This window comes from Sorex araneus, chromosome 9 (genome assembly GCF_027595985.1).
Source record: "Sorex araneus isolate mSorAra2 chromosome 9, mSorAra2.pri, whole genome shotgun sequence".
NCBI lineage: Eukaryota > Metazoa > Chordata > Mammalia > Eulipotyphla > Soricidae > Sorex > Sorex araneus.
In genome coordinates, this window is record NC_073310.1 from 57,784,225 (window position 1) to 57,800,180 (window position 15,956).

At 45.9% G+C, this 15,956-nt stretch overlaps 1 protein-coding gene across 3 annotated transcripts in view; it reads left to right on the top strand.

Moving 5' to 3' along the window:
• PIP4K2A (phosphatidylinositol-5-phosphate 4-kinase type 2 alpha) overlaps positions 1-15,956 on the top strand; it is a 173,277-nt gene that overhangs the window by 24,931 nt on the left and 132,390 nt on the right. Inside the window, exon 1 of one of the 3 annotated variants that reach the window (XM_055146871.1) lies at positions 1,967-1,988. The exons of the other annotated variants lie outside the window; for them this stretch is intronic. The gene's annotated coding sequence lies outside the window, so the exon portion shown is untranslated. Of the gene's footprint in view, positions 1-1,966; positions 1,989-15,956 lie in introns of those variants that run through there. 3 annotated transcript variants of the gene reach the window in all.

Consider the following 15,956-nt stretch of genomic DNA (forward strand, 5'->3'; position numbering starts at 1 on the left):
TAAACATTTGACACGAAAAGAAGAAAATATTCTCCTTTGTTCAAGCACGCTCTCTAATTTGTGCTTCATGAGCCGCAGACCATGCCACACAGGTGCAGGGAAGGGTGTTGATCGAGAATAGACCCAGGAGGACTTCAGCGTGATTAAACCCCTTGCGAATTATGCTCCCATTCCTCCGGCTAATTTCACACTAAGAGTTTTTAGAATCAGGACTCTCATTTTTTACATGCTTTTGGTTTTCCAGAAAGTACCTCGTTCTTTTGTGTGAAATTTTTCTGTGACAATTGGGAAGAAAAAGCTCTACTAGCGTCAAATGCCTGTAAGCAGATGCTTGAATTTCTTCTTGGGTGGTAGTGGCCTTCCACACCCCTATACCTCAACCCCTTAGGACACGCAGCAAAGCGCATGTAAAGGACTCGTGACTCCACATGCACCAGAGTTGTCGTAGATGCCATCTCAGATGTCCTAACTGATTCACATGAGCTGTCCTTGTGACCGGTCTCCTAAGGCCTTCATTTTGTAGATAAGGAAACAGACAGGGAAGTGGCCAGCATGTTCCCTGCAGCTGAGCCTGGCTCCTGGGCTGGGAGGAAGGTCTCATCATTCACTGTTGTGTATGTGACCACCCAGATTTGAACCAATGCAGCCCCCTTCAGGGCTGACTTCAGGACATGCCTTCCCTTCTGCCGGCTCTCACTCTTCTTTTGCTTCCCAGGTGTATGGTCTAGAAATCATCTTTCTTTTTAAAATCATAGATACATGCTTTATCAGATAAAAAATTTTGTTTTGGGGCCCCACCCAGCTGCACTTAGGGCTTGCTCCTGGTGGGCTCAGGGGACTATATGTGGTACCAGGGATTAAACCCAGGTCAGCTGCGTGCAAGGCAAGTGCCTTACCTGCAGTATGTCTCTCTTGATGTTTCTGAATTATGAAGAATGCTCATTGATAGATCTCATTTCTCGCACAGCTGCTTTCTAAGACAATCAAGATTTAGTGTCAGTTTCCTGGGTCTCCATTTAGCCATCAGCCTGGAACCCCTAAACTTGTGTATCTTGAAGATACTTTGACACTTTGAGCACTGGTGTCAGAGCTAGGCTCTTTTCAATCCTAGCCCTTCCATTTCCTTTAGTTACTGATCCTTTCAGACTCAGTGTTCTCATCTGAAGATTGGGGTGATCCGTCTTGCTTATATTATTATGAGGACAGAGTGAGGCAAGGAATAAAAAAATATTGGTGTATTCATAGTAGTTGGGGGCACTCTTTTAAGGACTCAGTTCCCCTTTCTCCCAGAGTCTTGCTCCTAGAAGAGAAAGTCTCTTGAATGAAGAGCTACTTCAGTTCTGTGCCATGGTCTTCCACAAGAGGGGTCTTGGGAGATCTTAATATTTTGAACTTAAAAAAATCTTCTAATTAGTGCTCATGCATTAAAATTATTAAGGTGGTAGAATAATCTCAGACAGACCAGTGGAGTTGGCTGATTTCCAAGATGGGGAGGGGTGCACCCTAATGATTCAGGAGTGGCCTGAAGATGTCCCAAGTATCTGAGAGGTGAGTCCCCACCGTATCTAAAACTTAAGACTTAGCAGTGACACCAGCTGGATTCAGATCCTTGCACAACTTGGGCAAGCTAATTAACACTCCATGCCTCAGTTTTCCCATTGGCACAGTGGGGTTAATGTTCCCCACTCAGATCCTCAAATTGTATATTGAAGACTATGTATGCCAGTATGCCTGAAGTCCCTCAAACAGAGCCTGGCATTTTGCAGCTGTTTGTTACTATCATTTCGCCGCCGCCACCACTTCTAATAAGGTTAAGATTCATGAGAGCTTAAAGAAGCACTTAATTAGAATAAAATATTTTCCCGAGATAAGTAATTACCAGACTTTGTTTTCCCTTTCTGCAGGGCCCCCGTATTTGAGAGCAGTTGATGCTGGTGTTGGCGCTGTGCTGGCAGGCATTGTCTTTTTCCTTGGCACACGTGCTCAAGGCAAGTTCACGGCCACTGTAGTAGACTCCGTGGGTGTTGCAGCCGCACCCCTGGGGTGCAGTTGGGGTGCAGCCATTGTTGGGATGCGCCCTTTACCTTTTCCAAGATTCTATCTTGAATGCATTGTTTATTTTTCCAAACCAAAGCCACTTGTTTTTGTTAGCATTGTTCTCAAAAAGAGGCGAGAGAGGCGAGAGTGTGCTCCGTCTAAGTTATTTGTGCCAGGGATGAGCAGGTTATTCACAGTTTTTCGGTGCAGAGGCCTCTGTTCACTGTCCACGCTGGGCTAAGCTTGGGGCAAGCCACGAGGCATAGCCTTGACCTCAGGTTTTCTTTTCAAGAATCTTTTTTCAGGTTATTGTCATGCAGATGGGCCCTTTACTCATTGCTCATTAAACCTAAACTTGCTCATTTTCAGATTTAGAATTTTAAAAAGCTAATACTGACATGTATCACATTCTCTATTCATAGACTAAATTAGAAAAGTTTTGCCTGACTCAGTTATCGATTAGCTTCACAGTCTCAAACATCCAACATAGACTAAAATAGAAAAGTCTTGCTTGGATCAGTTATTGATTAGCTTCACAAATCTCAAACACCCACCAGGAAGCAGGTCATCTTTTGACACTTCCTGATACTTTTCCTGACCCCTAAAAGGAAGTCTAAAATCCCCCCACTTATTTACGTTGAGGGTTAATTACTTTGCAGTAGTTGGCAGGCCAGGGATGAGGCATGGTACAGGTACTTGCTTTGTATGGATGAGACCCTGGGTTGGATTTCCTGCACTGCACAGTCCCCTAAGCACTGAGCTGAGAGTCATTCCTGAACACTAGTGGGTGTGGCCCTCAGACAAACAAAAGAAGTATGCGGAAGCTGTTGGGAGGTTGGGTTTCCTTCAGGAGATACCAACAGCTATCTAGGAGTTCCAGTCACTCGAGGATACAGTCAGCTGCCGCTGGGAATAGTGAGTTTCCTGTTCCTGAAATGATCTGACTTTGCATTAGTGGCTCCGCACATTTCAGTGGTGGCTGATCCCGGTTCAGTGCCCCCAGAAGGCACCATCCAAACATCCCTCCGGGATGCTTGTTCGGCTCTGGATGGGACTCTGGGGAAGCACCGGCCTTACATGCTTAAGGCCTGGCCGGGATCCCCTGCACTGCCTCTTCCCCTGTGAAAAGGGAAGTGAATATGGAAACAAGAGGGCAAAGGGTGCTTGGTGTTGAATGCCTGGGTCATAAATAAAATGTCAGTTATTAGAACACCATAATTATTCTGGTAGCAAATGACCAAGAACAGAGTTGAGAACTGAGAGTGACAGTCACCAGGGTGTGCCCTGAGTTGACAGCTCGTGACCCTAGAGCCTGCAGTGCCGTCGGCACAGGGGACTGCAGGATTTGGTGGCTGCTGACTGAGGGGCTTGGGGCCATCCCCTGCAGTGCTCAGGACATACTCTTGGCCTGTTCTCAGGGGCATGGGGAAACCATAGGTGGGGCGGGATGCTGCCAGTGCCTTCTCCCCGTCCTGTCTCTCTAGCCCCTGGCTTTTTCAACCTTGAAATTCTGATTCTGTGTCAGGAAATCGGTCTGTGACTTTCACAAGCAAACTTTTTCTTGAATGATTGTTTTCTTCTGGAACTTGGTTGGTAGTTGGTAGTTCAGAGGAGAGATTTTCGGCCTCTCCCTTTCTGCCTACTTGGCAGTAAGTACTTGACCTTATGCATCAAAAATATTGGGGGGGAATGAAAATCAGTTGCCAAGTGTGCTTGGTACATTGTTAAACTCTTTAAAATTCTGCACGTATATGGGGCTAGAGAGAGAGAGTACAGTGGGTAAGGCATTGGGCTTGCACACAGCTGACCCAGGTTTGATTCCCCAACACCCCATTTGGTCCCTGGAGACCTGTCAGGAGTGATTCCCTGAGTACAGAGCCAGGAGTAAGCCCTGAGCATAGTTAGGTTTGGCCCCCAAACCCAAAATAAATAAAATAAAAGGATACACATATAATCTCCTATGTAATTGTATATAATACTTTTCATTCTCTAATTTTCTTCTTTTAAACTTTTCTTATTTTACCCCCCCCACACACACCACACACCCCCCCCCCCAGTCCTTGTTATTGCCACTGCAGTGATAGTGGTGGGAGATGGGGGGTGTTTCCCACACTCAGTCACACCCATGACTGTGGTGCTCACATACTTCAGTTGTGGTGCCTACTGGGATTGTGCGTGTTTGTGGTGGTGCTCATACATGCTTCAAGTAGGAAAGCCCCTGTAGGTCACTTTGTTGTGGCTCCAGGGATCCCAAATGACAATGTCGCTGGGGTCACACATGGTATTTGGGTGGTGCTAGGGATTGAACTAGTGGCCTCAGGCCTGCAAAGCCAGAAGCCAGGATGCTACTGCTGAGCCATCCCCAGACCCTGATTCCATAATTTAAGAACCCTCGAAGCAGAACCACTTCAAGTATTAGAATCCTGGGCTGGATAGCACAGTGGGTAGGGTGCTTGCCTTGCATGTGCCTGACCCAAGTTCAGTCTCTGACCCCATATGGTCCCCTGAGCAATCCCTGAGTGCAGAGCCAGGAGTCTCCTCTGAGTATAACCCTGTATGACCCCAAAACTTAAAAAAAAAAAAAAATCCCATTGGAAAGAGAAAACTAACTTAGAATTCTTTAATAAAGTCTGAAGAAGCTGGGCCTGAGACACGCTGTCGAACCCACTGGGCACAGCTTGAGGTGTTTCGGGGGTGCAGCATGGTGTAGGGGCAGCGGTCAGAGACAGAGGTGGGCATCTTCCTTGCTCCAGTGTTCACCGAACTCCTGGGGACGTCCCAAATGGACCCCACTGTGTGCCTGGAACACAGGACTCTCTTGCAGGGAGACTTTGCTTAGCAGAGGATGCCCAGGAAGACTGGTCAGGGACACGCACAGAACCGGGAACCCACGCGTCAGGTTTATGGTAGATCAGCATGATGCTTGCTTGGTTCATAGTCTTTTTTGCCTGTCCTATTTTAGGTAGGAAATTTAAGAGAACAAGCAGAGCTTATAGGTATGCTTTTAAATTATGGGTATACGCTGTGTCATAGAGTCTCATTGTTCAGAGAATTATTGTGAACACCTTTGAGATAAGCTCCTTGAGCAAGAGATTAGCTGGAAAAGTTTGGGCTGGGGATGCGCTGAGTGGCAGAGCACATGTTTGTTAGAAGGGAGACCCTGGGTTTGATCCCTGGCACCAAATAGCCCCTGAGCTCTGCTGGGAGGGACCCCGGGCCCTCAAGAACCATTAGATGTGGCCCCTCCAGAAATAATTTTGTTTTGAAATTTTTAATTTTATAAAGTTTGTAATGATTTTTTACATTCAGTATTCCAACACCAGTCCTTCCCACCACCATTAAGAAATGATGGTTTAAGGAAATTCATGTGAGAGACAGAAAGGTCAGCCTCAGAACTTAGGGGACTAGTTGGTGACTGTCATCACTGGATACTTGGAAACTGCTTCCATAAGAAAGTCCCAGTCAGGGCCATGGAGGAAGCTCGACACCTAGTCAGCAGCATCTTGGAGACTGCATTTGCACTTTGGCCTCAAGTGTGTCTTGATGATAAATGGCACAGCAGTGGCGCTGGGTGGGGAAGGAGAAACAGGAAGGTCATGTACACAGGTCTGAAACTGGGAGCCGAGAAGTCAGTTGTGACTCAAATATATATAGAAAAATGTGGTCAGTTTTAGAAAAAAATATATATATATACGTATTTGTAAGCAATATTGAGCTCCAAAGACCAAGGATGTGGCTAGTGGTAGAGCCTGTAAGTTTTGTGAGTATGAGGTCCTGGGTTTGATTCCTAGCAAAACACACACGCGCGCGCGCACACACACACACACACACACACACACACTTAAGTAAATATGAGGCTTCAGAGTACTTTTTTGCTTTTTTTGGATTTCACCTGGTGTTTCTCAGGGGCTGTTACAAGCAAAGTGCTCAGGAGTCAATCCTGGTAGTGCTGATGGGACCATGTGGTGCGGGGGATCAAACCCAGGCTTCCCACATGCAAAGTATGTACTCTAACCCTTTGAACCATCTCTCTGACCCTCAAATTTCTTGTTTTAATTTGGAACAGGATCACAGGACCATTCCTATGGTTCCCGTGTTTATTTGGCCAGTGGGCTGATTTTTATAGCCAGGGAATATTGAAAGATGGACAAGTCTTTACACCATATTTTTAAGGTCTTTCACTTTGAATTGTGTGTATTGCATGCACATAGTGTGAGGGGTATGTGTAATGTGTTCTTATATGTCGTGTGTTTGTGTTCATTTAGGGTTTGGTGGGAAGTTTATGAGAATTGTAAAAAGTTAACAGAGGGATGTACTGAACAAAGCTAGCAAAGGCCAAAGAGATAGTCTAGGGGTTAAGGCCTGTGCCTTCCATGTGGCTGATTCTCGTTCAGTCCCTGACACCATATGGTCCCCTGAGCACCAAGGGGAGCAGCCCTAGTCTCCTGAACATTGCCAGGGTAACCTGGGTAATCCTGGCACTGCAGACCCCAAGCAACAACATATCTGTGGGCCCTTGTCACCAAGTTGGCCAAGGATCTCTGAAAGAACCCCCAAGTAAATTAATATGTTTTTAGAAAGAGTTACCAAACCCTGTGAAGAAATTGAAGTAGCTTGAACGACCAAGCTGTGATTGAAGGATGAAATGAAACCAAGGCTATACAGGCCTCCCCTCATTGACCATGCATTGAGAAGAAGAGATTTGGCAGGAATTGAGGAGGAAGGTTTGTTATTCACGATAACAACCACGGTGCCACACAGACAAAGCAGCTGCCTCATCGCTCTTCACTCAACCTTCACCACCAGTGCAAGAGAAAGGAGGTGCACCTCACTGTCCCTTTTGATGGGGAGAAGACTTGGCTGGGAGAGAGGAAATGACCTAGCTGAGCTGGCACATCAAGGGAGAACAGACTCGGGTACCACGCCTGGGTCCACACTGTGGGGCAGGGTGGCAGGCTTGGGGTCTCTGTATACTCCCCAGGTGGAGCCTTTTTCCACAGTGACTTGTAATGTCACGGGCAACTTCATGTAATGAGGAGACAGTGGGCAGCATGAAGACCACTGCGGCCCTGCAGGGAGTGTGCTGGCAGGAGCTCTAGCATGACTCCTAAGACTTGAGATCCCTGAGTGATGGAGCTGAGATCTGGGAGTTGTGGAACTGAAATCTGAGATGGAGCTGAGCTCTGTGAGATCCTGAAGTGATGGAGCTGAGATCTAGGGGTGATGGAGCTGAGATCCTGGAATGATGGAGCTGAGATTCTGGGAGTGATGGAGCTGAGATCCTGGAATGATGGAGCTGAGATTCTGGAAAGATGGAGCTAAGAACCTAGGGTGATGGAACTGACATCCCGGGAGTGATGGAGCTCACATCCCATAGTAGAGCTGAGATCCCAGAGAGATCTCTCCTTTCCGGCTCCCCTGCTAATAGGTGATTGGTTAGAAGTGTAAGTTTATATGGGCTTGATCCATATAAATTTTTCTCTTTTTTTTCCCTGGCCAAGCCCTGCCATGGTGACGGGCTACTCTTTACTCATGTGTGGGGGTCCTCTAGGTTGTCTGGGGACCATATAATGCTGGGGATCAGATTCAGGCACCCGACCAGCAAAGGCCTGTGCTCATCGGGTGAGCTCTCTCTCCCGCCCAAGTTTCGTACCATACTATAATGTAGCATGGCTTTGAACATTTTTATGGTAACTCTTTGATTGATTCGCCAATAGTTTCAAAAGGACCTTTTCTTCGGAGGGTGAGTGTGTATTGGAGATGGCCTCTGTGGGGCCAAAAGATCAGTCTGTGTGTAAAAACACCCCCAAGTCCTGTAGATGGCAGCACATCGTACATGCCCCTGTCCAGATCAGCATGCCAGAATTTTCCGATGCGGACGAGGCCTATGTAAAGATTACTGGATAATCTGTGTCTCTTCAGATGCCTGGTGGGTGAGACCATGAAGTGGGTAATATGGTTTTTTAACCCTCGAGGATGTCGGGTTGGAGGCATCATGTGCTCCCTGAGTAGATATTCCAGGAGCCAAGTGCAGGGCTGGAGGAACCCAAAAATCCACCGGTGAGACAGCTCCAGGGAAGCTGAGGCACTGGGCATTCAGGACCCCTGCAGCTGGTGCTGTCTGGGCTCTGGCTCCTGTTGCCCCCACCGATGGTCCCTCCCCCTTCCCCGTTCAGTTAAACCAACCACAGTGCTGCTTATCAGCCTTTCCTTTAGGTTCATGAACACCATAAAAAATGCCATCCATCCTCTTCCTCATCACTTCAATTAAACACTAAATTAGGAATAAAATGATCAGCACACGATCCAGTTCCTCAGCTGTAGGTTGCTGGCATTTCTTAGTAAACAAGGACAAGATGTGCAGACAGGAGACTCCATGGTCATTAATTTATTGCCTCTTGGCAAAAGAAAGAAACGGACTTAAGCATTATTAGTAACAAAACAAGTTCAAGGAAAACTAATAGCTGAGGGCCCCAAAGGGATCCTCAGAGGCAAAAGCACCCACCCTGCAAACTTGGGGCCCCCTGAATCCAGCGCCGGATTCCACTCACACATGACTTCCCTCCTCTTTCTTTTTTTTTTTGAAGTAAATAGATTTTATTTAGAGGTTTCTGAGGGAAGGAGGAAGGGATAAGTGGGAGAGAGAATAGTGAAAATAACGCGCTCATGGGAGAACACGGGCTTCTCCAAGGGTGGAGGAAGCCCCTACACATAACCGAGCTTTAGACACAAAGGTATGAGAGTACACATCTCAGGAGGGGAGATGCAGGCAACACATGTGCTCGGGCGACACGTGCTCGGGTGACACATGTGCTTGACCACATGGGCGCAAGCAGCACATGGGCTCAGGCAGCATATGCGCCGACTTCCCTCCTCTTAACATCTTTTCCCCTCCCCTGGAATCCTGCTGCACCCCTGGCTTCCTGTGACTTGGAGCACATCTGATTGTGATGCCTGGTGACTTCAAGTCCAGCTGTTAGAAGCCTGGTCATGAGGGTTTGGCCTTTGGCAACTGTGTGAAAGAGGGTTGAACTGGAAGCCAGTGGTGAGAAGTGTTGGGGGGAGAAGGAAGGTACTGCAGCCAGTAGCGCCAGATTCAGCTCGAAGGATGATGGGGACAGAGGAGCTGGTTCAGGGACACAATGGGGCTGAGCGCCACTTGGATAATGATGATGACTTTTTAAATTACAAAGATGTCATTATAGTTTGAGCACCATGATTTCAGTAGATTAAACATGTACAATTTGGAGATATTAAGTCGTTGGCCTTTCACTGCCTCCAGAGTGCCTCAGACCCTTTACCCCGTCTGCTCAAATTCCTGACCCTCATCATTGTATGCCAGTAAATAGAATGGGGGTGGTTTTGAGTCACTGTGGTGTGTAACACTTTGTTATATAGTGTTATCGATTAGAAAAGTTTGGGGATAGATGTGACTTTTTACGATGAGAGGTGAAGTTAATATACTATCATTGCTGCACAAGTGTGCTATATGGGGCTCATTTGAAAACAAAGACATTTTTGTGATTATAAAAATAATGTATGGTTATTGGGGAAAATTTAGAAAAGCCAAGGAATTCAAAAGCACAATATTTAGATAGCTCTAATTCTACTCTTCTAAAGAGAATTACTATTGGTTCCACTTTTTCCTTTGCAATTATATCCTTGTTTAATAAAATTGTAGCCCTGTCACTGTCATCCTGTTGTTCATCGATTTGCTCAAGCGGGCACCAGTAATTGTGAGATTTGTTGTTACTATTTTGGCATTTGTGTGATGTAACATCATTAAATATTTTAACTACTATAATAAACTGAATGGATTATGAAAAATTTATATTTCAGAGTTTAGTAAGGTATTTATTCTTTCAGGCTTATTACTTAGAGAATATTTTTTAAAAGCCAACGTCTTCCTAAACTTCTTTATTGAACTATAATTCACATGCCACATCACTATATGCATACATGGTATTTAAAGTACAAAATTTAATGTTTGGTTTGGATTTCACAGGACTCTGTAACAATGATTTTAACATAATTTTAGAATGTTTATGGGGTTTTTTGGTTGTTGTTTGTTTTTGTGTGGGGGCAACATTCAGCAGTGCTCAGGACTAACTCCTGGCTCTGCACTCAGGAATCACTCCTGGCAGGGCTCAGGGGACCATATGAGGTGCTGGAACAGTTTTATTCCTGCTAGAGAAGCCAAATTTTATTTCCCTCCCAACTACCCACCTCCAGTTCTAGGAAGCCACAGATTCCCCTCCTTTTCTCCATGGATTTGTATTTGGTTGCAGTGGCAGGCTTTTTCCGCTTAGTATCATGTTTTCAATGTTTGTCTTCATTGTGGCCTATAGGGACACTTTGTTCCTTCCTAATGGTCAAATAATATCCCCTAGCATGGATAAGTCAAACTTAGCCATTCATCAATTGATGGGTATTTGACTTTTTGGCTTTTAAGAATAACGCTGATAAGAACATATACCAGTGTTTGGGTGGCTTTAAATATTTATTTTATTGGGTATATACATACCTAAGATTGAAATTCTTGAGTCATTGGGTCACTGTCTTACTCTCTGAAGAATTGTCAAAGTATTCTCCAAAGCGGTAGACTGTCTTATATCTCTATTAGCAGTGTAGGAGGGTTTGAAGTCTAATTTTTCTCTGCCAATAGCAGATCTGGTCATGTTGATGCTAGCCACTGTTAGTGGAGGTGCAGCGCATCGTGCTGTGAGTTTGATTTGCATCTCCCACAGCCCTAGTGATGAGGAGCATCTTTGCAGGTGCTCATTGGCCAAATAGGTACCTCCTTTGGAGAAAGAGTTATTTGCATATTTTGCCCATTTTGGTCTTGCTCTGGTTTTATTCCTGCAGGATTTACTAGTGAGGCTGGAATAGGACATTTCCCTTAAAATCTAAGTTGCTGGGATTTTCTAAGGAATTGGTTAGAAAAAAAGGTGACGAACCTGCTGCAGAAGAGTTGTTTTGTTTGTTACAGAAAATTCATTCTGGAAACACTATCTATTATTCTTTCAATAGCTGTTTTTCTTTCCTTCTTTACGGTGAGAGAATGGATCTTTTTTTTATAGAACAAAGACAAAAAACTACTAAGAAAAGTATGCCACAGTGCCCCACCTTCCCCTGGCATTGATTGTATTGGTTGTGTTCTTTCCCATATACTACCTAAAGGAAATTCGGGACCCCTCCCCCCACCACACATGCATGCATACACATACACATGCACACAGTATTGATGTATAAGTGTGGTAGTAATACTCCGCACAGTACATTCCTTTGCTAAGGTCCAGAGGTGGCATTTCATTTCTTATTTATTTATTTATTTATTTTTGGCTTTTTGGGTCACACCTGGTGATGCACAGGGGTTATTCCTGGCTCTGCACTCAGGAATTACTCCTGGCGGTGCTCAGGGGACCATATGGGACACTGGGAATCGAACCCGGGTCGGCCGAGTGCAAGGCAAACGCCCTACCCACTGTGCTATTGCTCCAGCCGGGCATTTCATTTCTTACCAGTTGTTCAAAGGGGGATTCCCACAGCTAAGACTTACAAAAAAAAATTAAGATTTTTGTTTGTTTGTTTTAGTTTTTACGAAACTAAAACAAACAAACAAAAATCTATCAAAGACAGAGAGAGAATGCTCAGTGGCTGAGCTCAGGCTTTGCAGGTGGGAGACCTCAGTTCAGTCCTCAGCACCCCTAGGAGTGCTCCCTGAGCATAGAGTCAGAAATAGCTCCTGAGTTTTGCTATACTTGGCCCCTCTCCTCACCGTTAGAATTGCATTGCCTTTTTTCTACCCTTTATTTGCCATGGTTAAAGGGAGTTAACTGGCCCTGTAAGATCGTTCTGGTTCAGCCTTTTGTCTAAAGGAACTCAGGCCGCTGTGAGTGTTTTGGCATGTCTCGATTCTGTTACGAGCCCTTAGTGTCCTGGTGGAGTGACTCTTCATGGGAACCTCTCTGCCTCCCTGTAATAAACCATCGGGCCTTGCTGTTTTACAGGGTTGCTGGGGTCCGGGGCCAGGGCTTCCCGAGACCCTAAGTGATATTTCATTCTGGTGCTTTTTATTCTTTTTATTCTTGGTCTGAGTTTAAACTAAGTAAATCATTCGTAAGAAACTGGAAGGAGAGAGGCCTTTTTTCCTCCCTGTCCCCTTTGAACTTTCTGTGCCCATGGAAACTTCAGGTGTGTCAGAGTGGAGAGAAGGGCTTGCTAAAACCCCCACAAACCGATGACTCATTTTTAGGCTTCTCAGCTTCCTCAGGCGGGCACCAGAGTCCCTCATGGCCCAAAGCTCTGATGAGCCACCCACCCCCACCCCCCCGGCAGGGCCCTGCACCTGCACCTGTGGCTGTGCACGTGAGCTGTGGCTGGTCCTGGGGGAGATGTGGTGGCTGCAGCGCCGTCCCCTCCTCATCTCCTGCTCGCACCCCGGCTCTCCCCGTGGGGGGGGGGGGCAGAGTAGTCTTCTTCCCAAACACTCCCCTCGCTTGTTCCCTCTCTAGCACTTGCCATCTGGTGACGAATTTCACTTGTCCAGTGAGCTTCAGTCTGACACATGCTCATCTCAGCTGCTGGGGGTGGGGAGGTGGCAGCCGGGAGTGTGTGGGGCGGGAGGAGGGTGCCCCTGTCATGCCAGGTGCATGGGCACAGTTGGAAGGGAAGGTCCAACCCAGGTACCACCGTCACCTCCTTTGCTGCAAGACCTGACACCTGTTGTCACCTCCTGCACGGTTTTGATGTGTAATTCAAGTATTGTAGAAATTAATCTATACATAAAAAAAATCAGCCTCCAAACATAAAGCAAGTATACTGCCTACCCTGTAACACCAAGGAGAACTCTAAGTAATTTGCAGGAAAATAGTTTTTTTATATTTCAAGTATTGGCTATTATCAGACTAAACTTCTAAATCTCTCTCTCTCTCTCTCACACACACACACACATGTGCGCGTGCACACTTGTGTGTACACACGCACATGCACTGACAGTCTCGAACTGCTTGTTTTACTTTGGTTTTCCCTAGTTTCCTGAGGCCTTTAGGGCACACCTCTAGCCCCCTGCAGCCGGCCTTTCCCCTCTTCCTCACACAGTCCTTCCTCAACGGTCCTCATGCCACCTGTACCCTTTGTGCATTTCCCTCCGTCCCACTCCGGTCTCTCAAGTTCACGACTGTGGTGTCAGCACCTCTGGCCACCCATGCCAGGAGTGTGGTAGGTGCTCGGGACAGCCCCACTGAGCAGGCAAGTCCCTCTTGTTGCTCTGCGATGCTACAGTGAAAGGGCCTGTTAGTGGCTGAATTGTCGGCATCTGTCAAGAACCCACTGGCCCTCACCAACAGAGTTCAGACATTCCCTCGGGTTAGCATCGCCCCTAGTTCTTTTCTAGCAGGAGTCCTATTAGGGGGAAGTGAGGAACTCAAGGAGACAGCCCAGCCCGCCTGTCGCTTTTCTCTGTCTCAGAGTTTGAGATCTGGCCACAGCCATTGATCAGGTTTTGTTCTGAGGCTGAGTGCTGATCCGTGAAGGTGAACTCTGAACCTCACGGCCTGAAGGTGAGTCAGAGCTGACTGGTCCTTCACAGCGAGGGGCCATGCAACAGAGGAAGTCTCAGTTGGTTTAGTTCTTTTTGTGTGTTTTTAATTATTGCCTTTTTCATTATAGGTTAAATGGCACAGTTAGTATAGCGTAAATGTTTATGTTATTGGTGCACAAAGTTATTATAACCCACTAAAGTGCTACCAAAGTGCCTAACATCCTTCATGACTGTCCCTTAGGCCACCTCTAGACTTCCTCTTCGTTCCCATCTCTTCACATCCCTTACTGCTTGCTAATCTGGGTTTTGTAATCCAAACTAATAATTTGTCATTGAATACGGTCTGTTGCCTTGTTTTATTTCTCTGTATACCACAAATGAGTGTGACCATCCTGTATTTGTCCTTCCTCTGACTTCACTAAGTATCACACACTCCATTCCATCCCTATTACAGGGAAATACAAGATTTCATCTTTTCTTATAATTGCATAGTACTCCCTGGTGTACAAATACACTACGACTTCTTTATGCACTCAACTTGTTGAATATTTGGGTTGTTTTTATATCCTGGCTTTTGTACTAAGTGTGACAATATACATAGGTGTACATATATATTTTTTGAATTAATGTTTTTGGGGGGTGGGGGAGTTAGGTGCCAAGATGTAGAATTGCTGGGTCAGATAGAAACTCTTTTCTCAAGTTTTTGGAGAAATTTCCATACTGTTTTCCATAGGGGCTGTACCAGACAACATCCAACCCACAGTGAATGAGGGTTCTTAAAAGCCAGAAATGTGTTCTGATTCATTTATATGAGCTTTTTTTTTTTTTTTGCTTTTTTGGGTCACATCCAGTGATGCTCAGGGGTTACTCCTGGCTCTGCATTCAGTAATTACTCCTGGCGATGCGTGGGCAGTGTGTGGGGGACCATATGGGATGCCAGGGATTGAATTCAGGTCAGCCTGCATGCAAGGCAAACGCCCCACCTGCTGTACTATCACTCCGGCCCCCATATGCACTCTAAACTGTGTCTGCTATTGAAGGCAACTTGGTAAAGTGTCTTATCAAGCAGAAGCCATTTGTATAAAATGAAAGACCATGTTTATCTGGATCATGGTCTTTGAGCCTGTCAGCGGAGTATATTTGAATCTACTCTATGTTGTCCTTAGGAGGAAAGCAAAGGAGGAGAGGCATGAGCTGGGGGAAAAGCGAGCTGCTCACTTCCGTGGGGGTGGGGAGAGATGGCGAAGGTGGTTGTGTGTGTATTGGTGGAGGGTCTGGAGGGTGGGACAACATAGCCCATGACTGGGGGCTGGGAAACACAATGTGGTGTTCCCAAGGTGTTTAAGGAACAGATTATATGCAACAACTTACATAATCAGACCAAAATGTCAGTTTCTTCCTTCCAAGTTAGGAATTGGCAAAGAAACAGCATTCCAAGATGGTGCTGTTGTATGAGGAAGGTGCTAACAGCCTCCTTCTTTCTCTCCACTGAACATGGTGTGTCGTGTGATACTTTTGGGGAGCCTCCCCCCGCAACACACACACACAAACACTTGTTATAAAAATGCTTTTCCTTACTGTCCAGGCACATTGATTAATCTCTCTTACCTACTCTTCTTTTTCTCAGCAGCGTTCTAAGCGTTCACGCCCAGGTGTCAGTGATACTTCCTTATAAACATGGCTTCGAGTGAAGAATTTCATTTGCTTGCTCCTTTATCCAGCTTATGATAATGCATATTTTGTTTCCAATACAGTGCCAGCATGGCGTGCCTATGAAGCCATGTAAAAGGTAAGGATGAAGGACCAGCCCTCACATACCAGCTGGTCATCCTGAGCCATGTTCACTCTGAAGGCAATTGGACCTTCTCTTGATTCATGGTGACTCTGGCTGTCTTTTAACTGTCTGTGAAAAGTTTTATTGGGAATGTCATAGTGAATCTGGTTAGTAGACCAAATAAAAATTTTTTTCATATGTCAGGCATCTTTAATTATAAAAGTCCACCAAATAAGCTATTTTCATCCATTGTCAGCTGAAGCCTGTACCTTAAAGAACTGTACCTTAGTGACTGACAGAAAGCAGATGCACAGTAAATATTTGTTGGCTGCATGGCTGGGTGGCTTTGAGTAGTTAAAGCGAAATCGCTTCTCTTTTTCTCCTGAGTCTGTCTATCTGCCTGTCTGTACCTCTTCTTTCTGTAGCATGATTCTTAGGCAATATCTGGAAAATTTGGGGTCAGCTGGTTTTCTACCCAGCAATGCTCAGGGCTTACCTCTGGCTCAGTGCTCAAGGGAACTATGTGTAGAGCTGGGGACCCAATGGGGTTGAACCTCAAGCAAGGCAAGCACTGTATCCACTATGCTATCTCGCTGACCCCAA